The 20,429-nt window shown below is 34.0% G+C and overlaps 2 long non-coding RNA genes across 2 annotated transcripts; one reads left to right on the top strand and one right to left on the bottom strand.

Annotated features, from left to right (window-relative positions):
- Positions 1–10,461: 10,461 nt before the first annotated feature.
- On the top strand, positions 10,462–11,675 carry LOC128209244 (uncharacterized). The gene is made up of 2 exons (XR_008256966.1): positions 10,462–10,799; positions 11,429–11,675. It is a non-coding gene; the product is annotated as an uncharacterized LOC128209244 (long non-coding RNA).
- LOC128209243 (uncharacterized) lies at positions 10,793–12,917 on the bottom strand. Its single transcript, XR_008256965.1, has 3 exons — positions 12,514–12,917; positions 11,769–12,170; positions 10,793–11,525 (listed from the first exon to the last, which is right to left on the bottom strand). It is a non-coding gene; the product is annotated as an uncharacterized LOC128209243 (long non-coding RNA).
- Between the last annotated feature and the right edge of the window lie 7,512 nt (positions 12,918–20,429).

The following is a 20,429-nucleotide window of genomic DNA, read 5'->3' as shown; positions in this document are numbered from 1 at the left end:
TCTTTTATTTGATTGTTTTATATTAGAAAAATATTAGACTTAAAATTTTGTTTAAAAATGATGTGTTTTGGTAACCGTATGTGACCTATTTCTAACATACCATCATACATGAACATACCCATTATTTGTTTACAAACTGCATATTTTCAAAATAAACCTGTAAGAAAAGATGAACATGGTTTCAGGCTGGAAGCCACGACAGCTTGGACACAATCGACATTCATTTGCTTGGTGTAGGTCTCGTTGAACGCCATACTGTTGTGAATCATTATCAACCATATGCACAACAACTACGCATATGTGCCTACCAACCCTTACTCTTGGCTAAAACGGATATTAGTGCAGAATGAATAATTAATACATGTGCATTTGTATTTTACGGTTGTAGTTTCTGTTGGTTGATAATCAAAAGTCTAATTTCTTTCAGGCAGGAAAAGGACTGAATATTACTATTATATGAAGAATTCCAGCCTGCATTAAATACTTTGTTGGATCATTGAGACAGATTTGACATCCATGTCTATTTACAAGGCAGTCACATCTGATAGAGATGATGTGACTATTTCATATAAAACATATTTGAGTTGGTGTTTGTTGTATTATAAACTCACTGTATTCTATAATCCAGTGGTGGTGATGGTGGTGGTGGTGGTGATGGTGGTGATGGTGATGATGATGATGAATTTTATTGATAAATTTAGTAATTTTCTTTATATTATATACATGTATGTATCAGCTTGTTTTTTTTTTAAATAATGTTGAGAAATATTAAACTGTTTATATTTTATTTTGTATATATATGTATGGCATCATTATTATCTATACTAAATACTGTAATTAGTTAGAAAGTACTTTTTTTTCTTTTACAGCACTAAACATTCTAGATGGGTAAAGAACCTGAAGGGGCATGAAAACCAAATCAGCATTGACTCAGCATTGAGTAATTATTATCTGTGCACACACTACAAGTACAAACGCATGGGAACAAACCAAACTTCAAATGTTGAAGAGTGAAGAATTATTGTGAAAAATTCTAAATGTTAGAATACCATTGACTAAATAAAACAAATAGACATTGATTACCAACAGAGACTGTTTACATGTTATAGTATTAAAAAGACATTAGTTGAGAACTTTCACTCTGACATTTTTGGAGGGGCATTACCGCCTACTTAGTGTTCTTGTTTCTTTACATATTTTAATTTAAAAGTACATTGATTCATTGTTTTTAAATCTGAATTCTGAGTTAGTATCATAAGTGAAAATTCATTTATTTGAATGATTACATTTTATGAAGTCCAATTAAGCTTTATCAATTTTTACAAGAAAAAGGTTGATTTTTAAGCATTTTATTAGTTATAAAAATGTATAGTTACATAACATTATGTATATTTTCTTCAAAACTGAACGGTAAACTATCATAAATTGTCTTTTAAATTGTTCATTAGACATCATAGAAAATATTTAAAATGATTTCAGCAGGTTGTATTATTATTAACTATTTTTTATGAATTTATAAAACTGCTATATATTTTCAAACATCAAAATACTGCTCTGTTCCGAAGACTCACAAGATCAATCAAAATGTTTTTTTCCATGTGTATCAATAATATGGTCGGTTGAACTTAATTTTTCTGTAAACTGAAGTATATTTTACCAGAAACTGTTGTGTTTATTTCATCTCTGATAATGTGAAAAAAAAAATCAAATATAGACAAAATATTTTTAATTCATGGTAAAAAATCTTCAAAATTTGGATAAAAGTCCCATAGTGTACTATGATAATAACTATGTTGTCGGTAAAAGCTTTATAAAAGTGTGTATTACTTTTACCTTAATTCAGTTTAAATAATTATGGCCTTTAAGGATTTTTGTTTTCATATAGATTTCATGTTATATTGAGCTTTGTCAATTTTGTTGTTGTTTTGTATTATGTACAATTACTACTTCTATTTCCTAACTTAATTTTTTGTCTCATTAGTCAAATTGAATTGTTACATATTTAAGTGAAAAAAACACACACTATTTTTAAAGATGCACTCTTTCTCCCAAATAAGACTTATCACAATTAATATTATTGTTTTGATTTTTTTTAAAATGGGTTGATAAATGTCAACAACAATGTTTCTAATGAAGGATCTTGAGTTCAATTTGCTAATATGAATGAACATAAAACATGGTATTTCTGCCTTGTGATACTATAGTAGGCCACAGTAAATCTTTGAGCAATCACCAATCATTTAATATTTGTCATGCTTTCTGCTATTATAAACAGGGTCACAAGCTAGTTATCAGTAAACAATATTTCAGTAAATGCATTATTTAGTAAGTAGTTATTGTTTTATCAGTCCATTTGATGTGTGTTATAAATACAATTATATGTATTGATTTCAAATAAGAGTTTCACTTTAAAGATGCTCATTTAAAAATAATGAACAGACACACAAAAAATAGACACATTTGATACTAATTATATGAATGATTATTGTTTAGGTGACCTCTGATTTGTTTTGGAGATATTCATAAATGGGTGTTATTCTTTGTTGTCTTCAGTTTCTTATACATTTAAGGATTTTTATAATTGCTTTTCTGGTATATATTACAATGTAATTTAATGCAAATGACTACACACTTTAAACTAGACACATTTGATACTAATGATTATTGTTTACATGTACTCTGATTTGTTATGAAGATATTCATTAAGGGGTGTTCTTCATGTTATTATACATTTTGGACTTGATTTAGTATTGCTTTTCTGGTATATATTCATTTAATGCACAAAGAAATTATTTTAAGTGTTCAGTATCACTTCCACACATTGTTTACTAATATTTTTTTTGCATATTTGGCCTATTTATGCTAATATGTGCATTGCTGTATTTCAAAACCTTTATGAAAAATAGAAACAGTATTATTTCTTTCGTACATAGTCTGATACATATTCAGTTTGAATGCGTTATTTTTATCATATTTGAAAATTTTGCCATTATCCAATAAGACACATGCTGTTTTTGTGTTAATATCATTATCAACTAAAAACATCCATTTTCAACTCTTCTTTACCATGTAAATGGAGAAGTTAACATTATAACTCCATTGACCAGATTTTGATGCATTTTTACATTACATTTTAGTATTATTAAACAGCTAAAAACAAGGCATGTTATGTTATAAATGCATTTCATCTAGTAAACAATGTTCACTTTTTATATATCAGTTCAATAATTATGTTCTATTTATGTTTGCAACTTTCAGACGAAATGATAATGTTTATTAAAGTATTAAAATAATATTAATTTGTTATTTCATATCACTTCTTCATGATGAATGAGGTAACTTATTCTTCCCTACAAGTTGTCCTTCCAGCATGGTGACGTTGCCACCTCCCCCTATATGATTAGAACTGCAGTGTACATGAACAATAACTCTATTTCAGCGTATTGCAAGAGTTATTCCCTTTGTACCTTTTCCTGTCCGGAACATAACTAGAAAACTACTTTTTTTGGAATTTCATTAAACATCATTCAATGGTATTTAGCACAACGAGAGGAAGTGTAGTGCACAAGGTATAGCTGTATTTCAGCTAATTACATAATAATTGCCCTTTGCCGCGTTTTCTTGACCAGAGCATTACTTTAAAACTACTAACGGTATTGAAATAAAACTTGGTATATGGGTAGGTGGCAATGACAAAAAGTACAGGGCACAAGCACCCTAATTCTGTCGTGTTCATTAATGTACCCTACCCCTAATGAAATGTTCAACTTGAAACTCTTCAATTTCAATGCTTTTGCTTATGTTGTCAAGCAGAATACTACACATATTTTGAGAATTTCATGGATGCGGTTCAATGCACCATGATATGCTTGTTGGCCTTGACATTCCTTGTTGTTCAACATATAACAAATGCATAAACTATTAAACGGCGCCCTTTGATGCTTTGCATCAATGGTCTTTCTTGTAGTTCTATGTAAGAGAGGTATTGCAGGTAGTACAGGAATGGGATGCAATCAATGACAATATTTCTCGTCCACGTCAGTAATGGGTCAGGACGAAATCTCAGCCATTTCAGACGTTGAGGAATGCAGTTTATTTCTTGTTCTGTAAATGTGATGCAAAACATGGTGTATTTCCTTTATACTTCTGTGTGTGAACTATTGACCAACTTGTCGAGAAACTCACTGCTCGGTTCCTGACATTCCCTTCCGTTATGTCCACCAGACTGCCACACGTCTGTTCCCAGCAGTCCTTCACAGTAAGAGAGAACATCTGCAGCTTCATCATACTGCCGTCTGCAGTATAACATGGAGGCAAATTTTAGTCTACTCGACATAAGGTCAGAGTCAAATGACGATTCATACGATCGTTAAATATCGTTTGTGATTGGTTGTCCCAGAGAGATGCATCTTGATGTCTTCATTGAGGCAACGGTGCTGGTTATGAATGGGATCAGCAGAGGAACTACTTCTTGTTTAATGACACTCTGGTCTCTCTGGGAATCAAACATACTCTTGAGCCTTAACCAATGGACTTCAATGTCATCAACTGATTTATCAGCAATCAAAACATCCAAAGTATGTATAAGCCACAAACATTCTTTATTCATTAAGTCATAGAGAATTTGTCTGTTTATTTGGGCTCGTGTAGCTATATTCGGACCTGGTATATACTCATGACCTTTAAATTGCTGCAGTCTCAAGTTAATATTGTCCATTTTGGTTGCAAACAAACACTGCATTTTAGTGTTGATGAGATTTGAAATAATGCTGCATAATTTAGAAATTTCCCAATTGTGCAATTTTCCCAAAAGTAGATTCACATCAGATATTGTAAAATGGGGACAGTACTTTTGTTTCAAACATCGTTTCAGTGTCGTCACCAGTAGATTCAAACATTGCACCATGTTGTCTTCCCTCCATATTTCTGAAGGATAGTTTTCTATTGTAAACATCATTGTAGTTTTTATATGATATGTGCTGAATCTGTCTCCAAACACAGGTTTAAGAAATGTTTTTCTTAATATTTTGGTAAGGGTATAGACTTTCACTTGAACTTTGCTAAAACTAAACATGAGAAATCGTTCCATCAATGGAGTTGAAAATTTCCATAGCCGTTTTGAATATGGGTAACTTTTTAAGTCTGAAGGAACCTTAAATGCGTTTGATCTACACAGTGATGGTTTATCTGGACTCTCAGTCTAGCCTTGTGGCACAAGGAAAACTCCAGCCTTCCTGGCTTTGGCCAATGTGTCAGGTCTAGGCCAGTGTCCAGGGCGTGGTCTGTTAAACATGAACTGACATTCCCACGGCAGCATGTCACAATGGTATACATTGACATTGTGAATGTTTTTATCATGTCTCATTGATTGGTCATGACTAAATATTCCACCAAATTCAAACATTTCTGGTAAAAAATCATTTTCTTCACACCATAGATCAGAAACTAGAATTCTACCCTCCGCATCCTCTACATCATAAGGACCTACTGCTTGAAGGTCTGGTTTTGGACTGTCATCTCTCAGTCTCTGCAAGTTACAGTGTTGAGGAGGAGCGAGCTCATTTTTTATTACCAGAAGATGAGGCTTTCCCCATTGCCAGTCACTGTAGCTGAAGATAACAGGAGTACTGTTATGAACGTGCAAGAAGTCAGTATCAGAATGCATCCCAGGTGTTGTTGTGGCCTCTGACTGACAGCCAAATACATAAGAAGTACAATTCACATCTCCTAACAAGCTTTTAACATTTTCCATCCTCAGGTATGCTTTTCTCCTCCTGGAAATCATGGCACTGTTGACTCCAATATCCCCCATCACCCGGGACAGTCGCAGGGAAAACAGTCTCTCACTCTCCCTATCACTATCCATAGTTTGTTTGTTAATAATTGTCAACTAGAACATGAACTCTCATTCAATGTTGTTTATCCAATTAATTTCTTCTTTCAAAAACATGTTCAGTTTGTAGTTTTACGTTTTGAATGTGAATGCCCGACTTCTAGCTGTTTGCTTTTATGATCGAGTATTGGAATGTGTTTTGTAATATGACTCTTTATCTCTGATCAACAGGTAGTGCCAAGTCACATATTCCATCAACGTCTGCATTTTGCACTTATAAGTATAATACCACGTGAGAAAACTGGCTTTTATAAAGTGAACTGTTGGTGCCCAAAATAATTTTCTTATTAGATTTACGCATGTTTGAACCATTATGTTCTTTGATAAATAGCCAGTTGAAATTAACCCTAGTTTTTGACAGTTTGTGGTTATTTTGTTTGTTTATTTTGTTCGCATGTGTATTAGTTAACATTTGGGTTTAACACTATTTAATAGGTAATATTGAAATATGAGATATGAAAAGTTAAAGCATGAGCTAATATATAACTAAAAAAAAACTAACATAAACATGGGATATAGTTTGATAGACAGAGGCTCTCTATGCTTGCTTGTCCATCCCCTCTGTCCAAGAGGCCAGCTCTGCTTTACTCAAAAGTATACACTTATTGAATGTGTTTAGTACATGACATTAGTTAACATCTCTTAAGTACACAATAAAACAAACGAAACTACTGTACACTCAAAACTGTTAACTGCCTATTGAACCATTGACTGGCCAAAACGCAACTATTTACTTATTTAGGAATTCATGTAATAAAAATACTAGTATATTGGAATTATAAAGTTATTTTGCTTGTTTTATGCGGAAGGTCAACATTAGTAATGGCAAACAGAACATTAAATTTCAATACAGTGCCATTAAAGAACATGTTTTTTTTCTCGTGAAATTGCATAGTGCTGTAAGAGGAACCCAGATAGTTTTTATAACTTGACAATCTTATTAAAGACCATCGACAATGACAAAACAGTTACAAAATACTGTACCTTTTATTTCGAGGTCTATATACTGAAGTAAGTAGTTGGTATGACTGTGCAACTTTGTATTTAGTTCAATACAAATAAAAATATATCACATTCAAGATCAAAGAGCAACAGTTTTACTGCATGGCCAATATTGGCATTTGACCCAAATGGCTCTCCCTGTCAATTAGGCTATCATTCGAAGAATTGACAATTTAGGTTTTAAAGATTGAGATTAAAATTTATATACAGAATATCCAGATGTCATAGCCCATGTGGACAAATAAAAATACAATACCACATAAGCTTACTATCCGGACACTGTGAAATACAGGGGGGATTAACATCTCCCCCACCCCGGCAAATCCCTCCCCCTTCTACCTTCGTGAGGATATCACATGTAACATGTCTGTATGTATTAGATTTATCGCCCACTGATAACGAAGGATATTGTGAATTCAACTTGGATCATATCAAAGTTCAACTCCATTTGATAATAGATTCAATCAGTATTATGTTTTTGAAATGTTTAGTCTTACATATTTCTTGAACTAATGGCTTTAACACAGTAAAAATGTTGTTTTTTTGCTTAGTCAATCCCAAATTGATTATATGTTAAGTGTAACCGGGCAGTTAGGTTTGGCAAAATCTGCTACAAAGACCATTTCTGGTAAAGATAATAGCATTTTTTCCTATGGCACTGTTGAGTAGGTTTTGGAATTGGAACCTGATGCTTAACATGGATTCAATTTGGAATGGCCTTATTGATATGCTAACAATTCTATTATTTTGACCTCAAATCAAATATATCCAAAGAAAAAGATGGAAAGAACGACAAAACCTTATATAAGAACTTGCTGCATGTTGTATGTGTATTTTACAGCAACGCTACACCTCCAAAGATCCAAAGTAATATACGGAGACATCACAAGCACATCACCCCCTCACCGGAGTTGTCTCACCTCCTCCAATAAACACCAATCGGGTATGTCTTATGGATTATACATAAAAGTGGTAGGGTCTATTACTCGCTGTTAGATCTAGGGGACTTCATGGAGATGGAGATCCAAATTTTGTGCCTGCCGTTTTGTATTATACTCTACTCTTGCAGGCTTGCGGGGCTTCTTTTCGATGAGATGGACTATATTAAACATAACAAGCCTTGTTATATGTTATGGCTCTGAGTTGGCAAGGATTTTACCCTAGGTTGACATGCGATAATTAAAAACAAACAGATGTGATCTTGTTTCATGGTAAGGTCCATTGTTTTCTTGCGAGGCTCATCATATTATATTGTGGCTCAACTGCAAACAATTGCAAACAATTGCATGCCATTCCAATCAATTTTTTAAAATAGATTGATCCATTTGAATTTACCGTATGATTTTTTTTCCATTACCTTTGTGTCATTCTATGTTCTGTAAAGCTAATAATGTCCACATAAATAAAGGCTTTATTGTGTTCAAACGGTTGGTGCAATTGAGCTTTGAAATTATAATGTTGAAGAGAACTCATATTCGGTAAACCAGGATCTAATACTATTTATCTAGTATAGTACAAGTAGTTTATACCTAAATATGAACTTGTCTATTTTCAGGAGAGTCTTTGGTGATTTGAGTGTTCGGGGTCGTACGGCGAGTCCAGAACAACTTTCCTACTGGCCATTCTGACCCTAGACTGACCAGCGGTCAAAATGGTCATTTGTGATGACTCGTACCAGGAGCAGTACAGTCAAACTGACCATGTGGACCACGTGGATCAACTTGTCTTTATTATTTCAATGGTGTTTTAAGAACACTGAAGCAGCTACTTTCAAGTTTCCTTGCATATGGAAAGCGTATCTTGTATGCTTAGAAAAGGCGAGAGTTTTTGACAATATTTTCCTTTTTTAGAAACTTAATGTAAAACTGCTATGTTATTATGTGTAAGATTTTATTCCATTATGACCGCTTTTGAGTAATTTTAAGACGAATCAACAAGTTGGATGTACGGGGTTTGGTATATATTTCCATATTCTTCAAAATAACTGCGCCACGAGCAAAGCCAAGTCATTTCTATGAAGTTAGTGTGTGTTATACTGGCATTTCTTTCATTGAAATAACGTTGCCATAAATAGTATTGTAATAATAACCTTAACCAAAATATATTGCTGTATTGAGGAAATACGTCATGTAATTTTGAACAAGTTTGTTCTCGGTGTTAAAGTTCATTTAATTAGAATTAATGATATTCTAGACTTTGATTGTACTTGAAATTAAAAGGGATCGGTTAACAAAGTCGCCTACCGTACCATTAAGATACATGCTTGTAAGTCACCAATAGCAACATTCCTGTAATAAACTGTATGGGACTGGCATACACTTTGTTTAATATTTGAAATTGTATTTGAAGATCAAATTTATTTTTTAATATTTTTCCTTTAGGTGGCAGTCAAATCTGTTTCATCTTAATGCTTTTTTGCAATCCAAAAGGAATTCCTATGAGTCAGCTGAATTTAATTACTAGATCTCTTCAAAAAGTTATGAGACTATGATGGTTTTATTGTTGGCTACTTTCAAAGAATTATTTGGTTTGAAGAGTGTTAAAATCAGATGACATCGGTGAGTTGTCGTTAGTTATACGTACAATACATGCGAAACGCTACAAACAAAACGGGTCTTAATGTTAATAGGATAAGTTACATGTGAAACGGGTATTAAACAATTGTAAATTTAATCAATATTCATTTTTGTCACCACATGAAATACTTTATTGCAAGAAAACTAAAGCCATATGTTAGGTGTGTGTGTGTGGGGGGGGGGGGGGGGGGGGGGGAGCTCCCTAACCTGCTTATTAGACACCTATTACTCGTCTGTACTAGACACTAGTTCCTAGCTATGGTTATGTATTCACCTTTAAACCATCTGTGACCTTTCTGCTGCATTTGTGTAGCTGAAATCTGGACGAGAGTCGATTGAAGTAAACAGTTTTATAGAGAGTATTGTAAGATCAAAAACATGAAATTATTTAATTGTTCCGATAATTGACCTTACGACAGGATTTGATTGACAGGTCCTATCAGCCAATCAGAATGTAGGGCTGATAAGCCGTGTTGCTATCCGCCATTTTGTCCGTCAAACTGACCAGAGTCCGTCATATACATGCGCTGGCAATTCCTCGCCTTTTTAAGTATTATGGTAAAAAGGTGTTGTCATGGCACTTGTAATTCGGATACAAGGTAGCCAGGCCGACTAAAGATGGCTTCCAATTCGTTCCGTATTCGAAACCAGCGAGTTATTTAGAAAAATGCAAGTGCTGTATCAGACTCTGTGGAAGACCTCATCAACAGTTGAACTTGGAAATTTTGAAAGATCGTTCAAAGGCGAAACATCTATACGTCGGTACAAAAGTATTTTTTTTAACAAAACTACTTATTTCAATCCACTCAAAATTTATTTAATACTGAAATTGTCCGTGCATGACCTAAATAAGTGTTACTATTTTTAAACTATAAACATCGTACATTTATGCTTTGGCTTGTGTTGTCAAATCGGCATTAATGGCCATTTAATATTAGGTTCAACATGGACACGATTGATTTCATTCAAGATAGAGGTATTTTTGTTGATACCGTTATGTAGTTTTTATAAACTGCTTTGCTTTCAAAGTAAATCAGGAAATATCGTACAACTAAATTTTTGTCCGAACCATCGCATGCTTCCGAATCTCATCTACTCGTATGGTTCCTATGTAAACAATGGCTTTTGTAGCTGTCATTCCGACACATTTCATAGATTTCTTATTTTCATATCAGCACTTTGTCGACGGGAAATCCAATCAAGAAAACCCTGACCCTCAAGCAGCTACTGTATTTGACCAGCTCACACCAGCTAGGCCTCCTCCAAAACTCAGATAAATATTTGAGCCACCAAAACAAAACGAGAACAGATCGGTCTGAATCGTTAAGGTATTATTTTCTGTATAAAACAATTTATTTCACTGTACATTTAAATCAATTATTATGTTCATTAGAACTTGATTCTGCCAAACATGTGCTGTAAAGACTTAGACTTATTATGAATAAAGAACAAGTCAAACATGTACATATTTTCATTGTTATTCTTATATTTTGGGCCATTTACGTAAATCTACAATATTTAATGATAGTTCATCCAATGTTCAGAGTCCGGATCACATGCACACTCGATTAACAGTATTCTTAAAGTTGCACTCTCACAGAATTCTAGTTTGACACTTTTTGTCTCAGAATCGGCTTGTTTTGGCATTTTTTAAATTAAGACCTAATATATAAATCACAAAGCAAACTTCTCCGAGCAAAATATGATAAATGCAATCGAATCCTGTGTAAGTTGTCAAAGTGATCAATCTGTGAAAGTGCAGCTTTAACAGTGAAAAATAACTTCTGCTAATGCTATATATTTTAAAATATATTTGCCATTGCAATAAAGAGATATTCACCTACAATATCATACATAAACACCAAAGAAATATCAAAGTTTAAGTAATGTTTGCAAAAACAACAATGTATTTAATAAATCTGATATTAAATATGCAACAACTGGTGTTATACTCCAGAACTGAAGCTAACATCATAGAGGTACATCCTTCCAAGAATCCATCAAAACAACATGCTGAACAACTTCAAGAACTCTCTTCAAAAGACCACACTTTCCTGAAATAAATAAAAGATGCCAATATTAAAATAAATCAGTTACATGTATTGTTAAATATTTTAATACTAGCTGTAAATGCTACTGCCTTTGATGTTTGCTTTCTACATGTATATCATAATGAAATATTGACAAGATAATAGCTAATGTTTTGTGGTTGTTGTTTTTCTCTGGACAAATAGTCCATTACTTTTGTACAGCAAAGTAAAACTAAATGTTATAAAAAGCTTTAAAATAGGTCCTACCGATTATTTGTAAAACTTGTCATCACTGGTTTTCTCTTGCGGTTGACATTGCCTGGACTGGCAAATATCATGTGTGTGTGTGTGGGGGGGCGGTTTCCGGTCTTATGCTAGGTCCCCTGTGGCGGTAGGCTTGTTGAAGACAATAATAAGGGGACTTCCTTATCTCCATCAATCAGAATACTTTAATGGTGTCAACGGTAAATAGCAGGAGACCCTCCACCAGCCTTAACCGGTAAATGGGGGGAGGGTAGTGTGTGTGGGTTAGAACCAGCTGCCCGGTCAGCTTAGTTGGTTAGAGTGCCGGGCGGTTCTGGTGGTTGTGAGTTCGAGCCCCACACCGGGGGCACTTTTCCTCCCAGGTCTACTTTTACAGCCAGAGTGTGTGAACATGTTCCACAATTTCTGTAAGAACAAAAATCAAAGCATGTGAATGTTTGAGCAATGCAAAAGTTACAGATTGGTATCACCCACGATTGTCACTTGTCAACTATTACATTATTATTCATAAGGGAGAGTGTTCAATCGCTTAGAACTGAAACTTTTTATGCATAACCCCAATAAACCATTTCTGCTCATACTATAGAATACAAGGTTATAGTGTATAGCTGGCATTTAACTGTTATTTAATGTCACTTCCGGGTTCCCTATTCGGGCCATTTATGATTTACTCATATTGTGCGATGATTTAATCTTTGTTTCAACAATACTGTAAGAAGGATCCGGTGTTATTAAAAGTTAAACTTACCCTTGTTTGCATTTACAGTATGCGTCACACACACGCTTTTCCTTTGTATCGATGTCAATATTGACAACATGGCGGCTATCTAGTCTAAAATATTAGACGTGTTATACGGGATTCTTCCAATCCCTAACGTCGTGAAGGATTTGCCATATCGAAAATCTAAAAAACATCCGTCAACGTACAATTATTTGGACTAGGCGGCTATCCGATTTTCTCTGACTTGGATAGATTTTACCCCGTAAATATTAGATATCGTCATTTTCTAAAGATATATCGAGCCTTCCGATGTAGCAGCCAGTTACAAATTCCTTTGACTTCTATTTTTTTCGCATTGTAATGTCACATTTATGATAATTTGTCAGGAATATCGGAAAGCGAAACGACGCGAGACGCCATTACTTCCTCGTTTGTTTGACGGACATAGACAGAGTTAGCTCCCTTGATATCAGGGGGCGTGGCTTAGAAGCCGCTGTCGTAAGGTCAATTAAAACGTTATTTAACACAAAAACATCGATCCAGGCTGATGCGCTTTTATAGATAGTAGTATTCCCTTGAGTAGTAAAACTTTGTGAGGTAACACATACATGATCGGGCAAGTTTTACAAGCCTGTTATCGCCGTTTGCTATTGACAATGTGATTCCTTTATCAAAGTGTAAACAAAATAAGTGTCGATCACATTTATACCCATTACGAATCCCGCTCTTCAGCAACGGCAGTTGCGCAGATTAACAATTTAAAACAAATATTGCTGACATCGGCACAAAGTGAAAACTCGAATATTGATATATAAATGCACCAGCAGTAAGAAAATAACACAAAAAAGAAGTGTACATGTTAGTCAAAGTGAGCATTGCACAATTAAGTCGTAATAAATCAAGATATTAAATGCAGAACAAAATTCGCTAAAAGTTATTAATGCCGGGTGGGGTAAAGTCTTCAGTAAATTGCACTCTTGGTTAATTATAGAAAGTAAGTTTATATACGTTTACCCCTCCGGAGATCGTTTGAACAAATGACTATGGAATGTGGTATGTACGGTTTATCACTTTATCAAAGTCTCAATATTACTCCTTCAAGTAAATTAACGTGTGTATGTTTATAAAACAGTCACTTCTTACTTAAACAATGCACACGAAAACATGGATGTCAATATATCATTTCGGCCGCAAATGTCCGGGCACATCAATATAAAATAAAGAGAATATAAAACACATGATTCATACTAATGAAAGCATTGATTGATTTGTTTTATTGATCATACATACATACATGTACATGTACTTTTTTATTGTAGAAAGAACGCAGTAAAGGAAAGTTTTGCCTTAGTCCTGTTATAATTGCTATGACCGTCCTCGAAAATAACCTTCTTTGTTAAACAAAAGAATTTATTATATACCCATCATAAATCCACACGCAATACATATCGCAAAATACGGTAGTCCGTATTCCACTCTAGTGCAATACGGCCGTATTCCACTCTTGTGACGTCACCGTCATAACAAGTATCGATGCGCGATGTTAAAATGACGTCATAAAACAAAATCGTCGTTTAAATGACATTTATTATGAAAACAGGTGGCTTTAGAGTGATCTAACCAGTAATGTATATAACAAAAGGGTTATTAGTACTGCATTTTGATCCGGAATGTCGTATTCGACTTTCGTGGATTTTGGCAGATTTTGATTTCACTCGGCTCGCACCTCGAGAAATCCGAATCTGCAAAAATCCACTCGAGTCGAATACAACCTCCCGGATCCTATTGTATTGAATCCGAGTCCACATGCATTAGTTTGACCAGGGTTACCATTGACTAGAAAATATTTCCATTGGTTTAACAGTCATGAAAAAATATTTGAATGATTTTTTTTTCTCATTTGTACATTTTTCTCGTGACAAATGTGTTGTTTATTTTTATATTGTACGGAAATAATAACTAATATATTGCTTAAGACTATTAGTAATAATAAATAATTTAAGGTATCTTATATACTGTACAATTATGTGAATGGGATTCCTGACAATCTCATAAAATTTTAGAACTATTTGAAAGGTTTTATGAGTGGAGAAAGAATATGTGAAATTTATAATGATATTATTACAGGCTTTTTGATGAGCATTCAAAGATTGCAAAATAAGTCATTTAAAGCCTGATTTCTGAACTAATATTCAAACTGTAATAACGTTCATAAACACTTTCTTGGTCATTTATTACACTTATTAGCAATCAGCATGCAAACTTTTCAAAATATTAATAGGTCATTAGGCATTCGTTGTAATTTTGCGTTTCATGGCAGTACGTATATTGGTCATTCCATAAATTTTCACTATCATGTGCCAGACAAATGTTGGTAGGTTAAAATCAGGGTCATACTTAAGGCTCATGGGTCAACATTTTTAGTATTTTGGCCAGTGAAGGGATTTTAAATTAACTTTGCATAAATGTTCACTATAGGAAGCCGTTTCATGTGCAAAGCTCATGTCCGTAGGTCAGTCACACTTTAAACTGATTGGTCAACAGTCATTGTATTTTGACTTGTCCTGGCTGTACTTTGGTCATGCAATGGGGTATTTTATAAAAATAAAATGCTGCATAAATGTCCCCCATGAGAAGGTAAAAATATATATCGCAAGTTTCTTTTTTGTCAAAATGTTCCCGGATGAAAACACTTCATGAAATTTATTTGATTGTATATCAAAAGTAAAACGTGAAACAGTTGTGTGGAATGGTCATAACACAGTAATGAAATAGTGAAATGTGATAGATTTAGTTTGGGTTGCAAGTTTACTGCCACAAAGTTGTTGATTTTTCTTAAGTAAGATAAACATTCCTGATTTTTAATATCCCTTGAGAAGCTCAATATGACTCATTCGGATTGATAAAGAGCTTAGATTAAACAGATTGGCTCATACACTGTACGTAATATGTTTGTGCATTGCGTTATTCCCGAATTTTATCCATGTCAGGCAAACTTGAACGTTTCTGGTATTTGATGATTAGACAGTTGGCACCCACCCAAGATATTTTACTTTTTTTACTTTACCCTGATTGTTGAATTGTTTACACGTGCATAGGTAGAAATTTCGATTTCATTTTATAAAGTAGTAATTAAATATAAAACCTAAAATCATAAGTTAAGTAGCATGAACAGATTTATAGGTAAATTATAGCTAGCATAAACTTGGGATTTAGTTTGAATGATGGAAGTTCGTTGTACTTGCTTGTTTATCTCCTCTGTCATACTGGTTACTGGTTAGCTTTTCCTTATTAGGTTTAAAATAGTAATATATTAGGTTTTATAGACGCATGACCCTAGTTCAAATGTCACACTTATAACCCATCGGTCGAATGTCCTTGTATTCGAATTGTTCTAGCAGTACTTATGTCACTTTTTTGTTGTTGTTTTTTAGAATAGCTTCGCATAAGTGTTCTCTTGAGAAGGTCAAACGTCACGGTCAAACTTTTCGTTTTGTGAAACGTATTCCATGATTAAATTACTTTATAAGCTTCAGTTGCTAGTAAATAGAAAGTGGAACAGTTGATTTGAATTGTTATTAAAATAGTCCTGAAACAGTGAAATGTGGGATTAAAATTGTTTTTTTTTTAAGGCTTCAAGCTTTTCGCAAAAATGTTCAAAAAATGTTTATTTATCTTCTTTACATTAGTACTAACAAATACTCCATGTTTTTTTATTATCAAAACATCATTAATACATACTCATTGTGACTTCTTGGTATTGCTTTTAACAAACACTAAAAATGAGTAATTTAGACATAATTTAGACATTTCAAATTAGTCAAATAGTCAACAAGTAAGAATGTATGTACATGACGGCCTTTCACATTATTATTAAGGGAAATTCATCATTTTAAAGGTGTCTTCCTCTTGACAGCTGATGAAGTCATGAATATCAGCTACAGATTTTTTTTTTTTTTGAATCTTTGCTACTTTCATGATTATGTCAATGTGGCCACTCTTTGTTCCCAATGTGTACTCATGTAGGTTTTACAGGCTTGTTTGTGCTTTCCCGAGCTGATGTAGGTCCCTGTAGAATGAAGAATACGTGGTAAGGTGACTCTCTCATTAGATATAGTAACCGATAAATAGATAGATTGATTTATTTATGTTTATAATGTATAAAACATGGTTACATTAGACATAAAACATCAAGCATAAGTGAAATAGTCCATGTCAACTACATTGTACACAAACGATATCACAAATTGTTTTTATAAATTTCTTACTTCCATTGTATCCATAAATAAATCATAATAATTATAAATAAAATTAGCTTTAACTATATTTATTTTATTTATAAATTATGCGAAAAAATTCCACTCACAGGACCAAGTCCGGGTCGCTGAGTCCCTCCACTGAAAACACCGGCGGCCATGTTGCCCCTTCTGCCCAAACACACAGCCCCTAATGTAACCTTGACCTCTAATTGATATTACCTAGAATTTTGACCCCTGATGGACCTCAACCCCTATTTCTTCATAAGCTAACTGTTGTGACCCATATTTATTAGTATGTGTTACCTCAATTCAACTAATTCTTCATTGGCTAGTCTTTCTACCACTGCTTGATCAGTATTTGCATCATCAAACCCAAAATCTAATTAGCTCAATCACCTCTCGATGTTTGTGACCTTTTATTTTCATCCTTATGAACATGTTATTAATCGATACAACATGACAGTTATCTTCTGGCGATGTTGTTATTTTTAATCACGTTTTAACAAATGTGTACAACAAGTTATTATATGCAAGACTCACTTTCATAAAATCTGTCCTGCGTCTCTTTATTATACTTCAAATACTACATGAAATAAATTTCCCAAGTAATGAAGATGTTGTTGTTTTTTGCACAAAAAACTCGGGTTTCCGAGTAAAATGAAAACAAAAACATACACTGCAAATGAAAACAAACAAATATTAACCACAGGTAAGCCAATCAGCGGTTTCAATTGACTTAAAATCTATGCCACTGACCATTTTTTTCCAAAATGTTATTATTACTTTTAAAATCTGTCCAACCATTCATTGTGATCTAGAACAGCAAATTATAATGGTTAATCAAGAACCATTCAACGACAAAGATTTATATGACTCATTCTATAAGCTCTGAATAGCAACTCTTTGAATCATAACTGTCAACATAATATTTCAGACTACATGAGTTAGATACAGTGATGTTTTTTTTTTCAATTTTCAGTGAATTCCATCTTTACCAGGATGAGATATGTCCCAAATTCTTTAACGATATAGTTATTCTTAGCAGAGAAATACGCCTTTTTAATTTAAAAAGTGCATCATGTTTTAAACCTAAACGAGATAGACCTTGATATTTCCAATGTCAAGACTCAGACTATTTTCACAAGAATGACATTAACCTGAGATACGCTATTTATGCTTTCATATAAAAAAGTACGGTCACAGCTGATTCTCGAACAGCTGCCTGCCTGCCGATCTTAGGTGATCACATGATACGACCAGTCAATACGGGAATACAAAGACATTATTAAATGACAAATAACCACATTTCTTGCAACGCTTAAATCAACAACAACCGGTATTATGATTACTTAAATTACACATGACAGGATCACATGCTAGACAAGGGATGTTTGTGAAACATTAAACTTCATGGGCGTCGTTTTGTCAGAAACATATTGAATAATGAATAAAGGTGTATAATGTTTTATAAGACATGCATTGATTTTAATGAGTTCACAAAGTCCTAAGAAAAGATTAAACAAACAAAGAATTCATGTGACTGTTGACCGTGACCTTGACCAATGGTATATTGACCTCCACAGTTATATGATGAAGTCCGATATTTGAATTATTAAAAAAGTCCACGTAATTCTGGATTAACCCTCGTATTATCAGCCAAGTTAAATTCGTTATGTGTGGACTGAGTTTTTACAAGTATGTGAAATGTGACCTTGACCCTTAACCTAGTAATGTCAAAGTCAAAGAGGCTATCTACCGGTCATTGCCAGACAGTAATTGAAATTCACTTTCTAAAGTTAAACGTTTTCTATTAATCTGCGAACAGAGTTTTCATAAGGGTGTTGACCTTGATATTTACCTACTGACCAAAATCATGGTTTTTCAATTCGCCAAGGACAACTTTCCACCGCAGTATCATTGTCCTAGGTCAGAACATTATTGTGGGACAAATTTTCATATTAAGAAAGTTGATAATGACATTTGACTTTCAGAGCTAAAAAACTAATGGGTTCATTTACTTTTCAGGGGCAAACTAACACTGAAGTTTTATTGTCCTAGGTAAAACATGATTTCTATGTTATTGTGCGGACAATGGTTTCCTACTATAAACCTTGACCTTTGACAGGTGATTTCGAAAACATTTGGAGTCATCTACTGATCAAAGGCAACCTAAAACACAAGTTACGGCGGACAAAGGTTTTCATAAGATTGTTGACCTTGACCTTCAACCAACTGACTTAAAAAATATAGGGGTCATTTAATGGTCAATGGCAACCTTCTACTGCATTTTCGTTATTTTCCTGACACGAAATGGCCTAAAGACCGACCGACCTACCCACATTTCCAACATATATATTACCATTTATTCAAAATCATACAAATATCAACACACAGACGGCTGGACTGATAATACATCACTTCAAGATTATGCTATCCTTGTACGAGTATAAACAAATAAAGTAGTGTGAACATTTATCAAAGAATAAATACAGTGCACTTACATTTTAAAAGAAAAATGTGCATGCATTTCATATGAATAAAAAAGTCATGTTTTTTTTTGTTTTGTTTTTTATAAACTCACTTCTATGTTTTCAATGAAAGTCAAAAGGAAATAAATATTATTAACTTTGAAGACACAGAATATGTCACAGAATTTTCTTTTGCCTTTTTCAATTCTATTCCTCTCGACATATCTATATACATTTAACCACTAAATGATTATGTCTCATAAAGTTACACTTGTCAGCTATGTACAAACTGATGCAGTATCCAGATGGAAGCATTTTCGTAGTCATGTATATTCAGCTGTAATACTTCCCCCGAACCAGGCCAGGCCATTTCTGAAGTTTGAAGCATTGGTCAAGCATTTCGAGGGCCATGCGAATGTGGCCGTGATTCGTTCCCATTGTGTACTCATGTAGGTTAATAAGTGCTATTAGTTCTCTCTCTGGCTGTTGTAGTTCCATGTAAGTGAGGTATTGCAGGTAGTACAGGAATGGGATGCAGTCAACGACAATATTTCTCGTCCATGTCAGTAATATGTCAGGATGATATCTCAACAGACGTTGAGGAATACAGTTTATTTCTTGTTTTGTGAATGTGATACAAAACATTGTGTATTTTCTTTGTACTGTTGTGTGGGAACTGGTGACCAACTTGTCGAGAAACTCATTGCTTGGTGTCTGACATTTCCTTCCTTTATGTCCACAAAACTGCCACACTTCTGTTCCCAGCAGTCCTTCACAGTAAGTCAGAACATCTGCAGCTTCATCATACTGCCCTCTGCAGTACCACATGGAGGCAAACTTTAGCCTACTCGACATAAGGTCAGATTCAAATGACGATTCATACAATCTTAGTATATCGTTTGTGATTGGTCGTCCCAGAGAGATGCATCTTGATGTTTTCATTGAGGCAACAGTGTTGGCCAAGAACGGGATCAGCAGATGGAATACTTCCTGTTTAATGTCACTCTGGGAATTAGACATACTCTTTAGCCTTAACCAGTGGACTTCGATGTCATCAACTGATTTTTTAGCAGTCAAATCATCCAAAGTATTTTTAAGCCCTATAAATTCTTCATGTAATAAGTCCTGGAGAATGTGTCTGTTTATTTGGGCTTGTGTAGCTATATTCTGACATGATATATACTCATGACCTTTGCTTTGCAGTAGTCTCAAGTTA

Source organism: Mya arenaria, chromosome 11 (assembly GCF_026914265.1).
Source record: "Mya arenaria isolate MELC-2E11 chromosome 11, ASM2691426v1".
In the NCBI taxonomy this organism is placed as follows: Eukaryota; Metazoa; Mollusca; class Bivalvia; order Myida; family Myidae; genus Mya; species Mya arenaria.
This window is presented reverse-complemented; position numbering and strand designations above follow the sequence as displayed.